This window comes from Callospermophilus lateralis, chromosome 2 (genome assembly GCF_048772815.1).
Source record: "Callospermophilus lateralis isolate mCalLat2 chromosome 2, mCalLat2.hap1, whole genome shotgun sequence".
Classification (NCBI taxonomy): Eukaryota; Metazoa; Chordata; class Mammalia; order Rodentia; family Sciuridae; genus Callospermophilus; species Callospermophilus lateralis.
In genome coordinates, this window is record NC_135306.1 from 23,507,431 (window position 1) to 23,511,121 (window position 3,691).

Consider the following 3,691-nt stretch of genomic DNA (forward strand, 5'->3'; position numbering starts at 1 on the left):
CTCAAAAAGCATATGGGTTTGTAGAATACTGGAAAAAAGGCTTGCATTATCCTTAAAATGGTCTTTAAATAATAATGAATTCTCAAACATCTCACTGGGTACTTTTAAAATCCACATGAATAAATGCAAAATTTGCAGTAGATGAATTTCAAATGAAGAAAAATAGTATAGAACTCATGTTAAGCCAAAACATCTGGTAATTAATGTCAAAAATTGTCAAGATTACTAATATATTTTGATGAGAAAAGAAAAATCACTATTGGCAAGGTTAATTATATGAAATATGCTATATATTGATTAAATTGAACAATCATTTCAGACCACTAATAGAAAACCCACAGCAAGAGAAGTGTCTAAAGGGCAATCAAAAGTTTAGGGAAGTTTACTAGCTTTAGAATACATCAACACACTTTGATTACAGAAATATTCACTTTTCAAACTACAGTGTTTATGTACTAGTTAACAACCCAATCTAAGGAGCTGTGGAAGATGGTGACAACCTATGCACTAAAATGCTGCATTTGTAGTGTGGGGGCAGATTTAGCGAATACTTCTATCAGAAGGAAATGAATAACCTCAGCATCAAAAAACAGCCACAAACAGCCTCCCTCTTTTTTACAAAGAAACTCATAACTTTTGATAATTTTTCTTTGCTAGCTCAAAATTATGAGAGAAACTAAGCTGGTCAGACCAAGGAACAAGATGATTTGGCAAGCTGCAGTCACCAGTTCATGGATGTGTGATAATCTGCAGAGAAACTGCTTGACTATGGTAGTCCATTCCTTCACATCTGTAGAGGAGTTCGATATAACCACTTTTCTTTATCAACTTGAAACTGCATACATGCAAAGAGATCACAAACTGCTGGGAGGCCATAACGGTCTGCAGGGAATTTATGTTCCTCTTGAAGGGGTGAGTTAAGAAATACTTCCTGGGCCTTCTTTCGAAGTGGCCACTTGTCTTCTCCAGAAGATAGCTGGCTGAGGTTTCCCACTTTCTTTTCTGGCAAGACCCAGTCAGCAGTGTTAAAGGGACACCAGGAAGTAGTAATGGGGCTTTTAAGCTTCTGCCTGCCAGCCCTGCCGGCAGTACTAGGCACTTCCTTGGGACTTCCTTCTTTGCATGAAGGCCTGATGAGCCATCTTGACAAGGAACTGTTCCTTATGACTTCAAAGGAATTGGCAATTCTAGGAGTTATGGCTTTTGGTGCCTTAGCTTGTTCTGTTATGTCATTTCTGGAAGGACAGAGCCACATACCCAGGGACTCTTTATGTTTCTCAGGCTCGGGTTTGGGTTCCATAGGCATCCCATTTTTATCCTTTCCTTCTTTCTTCAGAAGCCATCTACACAAAACTTCCTTCTCACAGTTCTCCTCACACACACATTCTGCAAAGCTTGTGCATGGCTCATTGGCTTTGCATACATCTTCTACTTTATATGGTTCCTGATGATTCTGGACAAGCCAATCCTCAGTAATCATGTTGGGGGTGGAAAGTGGTTTCTTGGCCTCCAAGTGGTCATTCAGGCACTTCAGGCTGCCCAGGTTTTCAATCTCCACACCTTTAGGTTGGTTGCCCCAACAGTTGGTACAAGAGTCAGGCCTGGCAAGCCAATCATTCACACTGTAAGGCTCCTGGAAGACCTGGAATAAGAGCTTAAACTTCTCACTGGTTTCATGACTGCCATTCTCAGGTTTCTCCAACTTGCAAGGCTCCTGGGGAGACACCAGCCAACCAGACAATCCCATCTCATTTTGATCAAGGAGTTCTAGATCTTCAACCTTTTCAACTTCAATGGAGAAAGAACTGGTAGTTGAGTGGCTGTTAGATTTTTGGTAACCTGGTTTTCCAGAAACTTCTTGTTGCTGACTCTTGAGGAGCCAGTTTTCTAAGCCCTTTAAGTTGCCCCAGACATTACTGAAGAAATTGCAGGCTCTTGCAGAGGTCTGATTATTTTCTGAGGTCTGTTTTGGGGTGAGCCAGTCCTGGAGGTTGGTACTAGGTAGGTAAGAAGCATGACGGCCACTGTTAGGTTTGCTTCCAAGAAGCCATTCACTGAGAGGTACAGTTGTGCTTCTGGATGTTGACTTCCGCTGCTCTGGCATCAGGATATAACCTCTTTTCTCAAGGAAGGGCCCAGTGTTTGATGAACTAGCATGAGCCATCAGATGCTCAGGAATTCGAATGGTCTTGAGGGACCCAAAGGTGGTGATGGTTTGACGCAGTGCAGTTGTGTCTGCTTCAAAGAGCAGAACAGTTGAATCTTCAGGCTTAAGAGTCAAACTGCCCAATCTCTCCAGACACACAGAAACTTGATTGGCTAGATCTTTATTTTGGGTACACTCCAGTTGATGGATAAGACCATTGAACTGGCCCAATAACCAGTAGAGCTGCTGAGCCTGCTGCTGTTCATACAGCCATACCTCACGGCTCCGAAGGCATTCCAGGTGACGGCTTATACAACTATGAATCTGAGATTTCACCTCTCGCAAGTTATCTTTAATTTGCTGTTCAGCTCGGTGAACTCCACCAATAGCAAGCTCCAAGTCCCTCCGTGCATCACTACATCTCAAAAGGGCTTCTCTAGTACTGGAGCAGCTGCTCTGGTCCTGGGAGGTATTCATTCTGCTCACTGTTCCAGTTCAGAGAGGTTCTCCGGACGACCCGAGGGTACCCTGGTTGGACTGACACCAGCGGACACAAGTCTTGGACCGGTTGAAATTTATTGAACACTCAACCCAATGAAATAGAATATGGTAAAAAAAAAAATCAATTAAACTGAAAGCTAATTCTTTGGCGGTGGTGGGGGGCGATAATAAAAATGGTATTCTGCTAGCCATATTGGTTAAGATGAGAGAAACAAAATTGTCAATATTAGGAATAAGAGCGCAAATAAATTATCAATATCAGAAATGAAAGGGGGCTATACTACCAATTTAACAGCCATTAAAAATAATAAGAAGGGGCTGGGGTTACAGCTCAGTGGTGGAGTGTTGCCTAGCATGAGTGAGGCACGGGGTTTGATCCTCAGCACCACATATAAATAAATAAAATAAAGGTATTGTGTCCAACTACATCTAAAAATATTTTTAAAAATAAATAAATAAAATAAGAAGGGGGTGGGGCTGTAGCTCAGTGGTAGAGTGCTTGCCCAAAATGTGTAAGGCACTGGATTCGATCCTCAGTACCACATAAAAAAAATAATAACAGTATTTTGTCCATCTACAATTTAAAAAATAAGAAAATATTTTTTATTATTTTTATCATCTATTGTTGCTGATAAATTCAATAACTTGAATGAAATAGACAAGTGATTGAAAAGAAACAAATTACCAAAACTAAATCAGGAAGAAATAGCAAACCTAAAAATTCCAGTGTCTGTGAAAGAAGATAAATTTGTAGTTAAAAACTGACAAAGAAAATCTCCACACCTGGATAGCTTTGCTGACAAATTCTATAAAAAAATTCAAGGAAAAAATAAACACAACACAAATGTTTATGGCGTATAAAGGAGAAAACACTTCCCAGCTCATTTTATGAGACCAACATCCCCAATACCTACGTCAGACAAACACATTACAAGAAAGTTTTATTACAGAGTCCTTCATGATATAAATGTAAAAATCTGGAAACAAAATTTTAACAAATCAAATCCAGCATAAATAAAAAGGGTAATATATCATGGATCAAGT

General features: G+C 40.0%; 1 pseudogene; it reads right to left on the reverse strand.

Annotated features, from left to right (window-relative positions):
- Positions 1 to 523: 523 nt before the first annotated feature.
- Positions 524 to 2,641, reverse strand: LOC143390772 (nuclear receptor coactivator 4 pseudogene; annotated as a pseudogene).
- Positions 2,642 to 3,691: the final 1,050 nt, after the last annotated feature.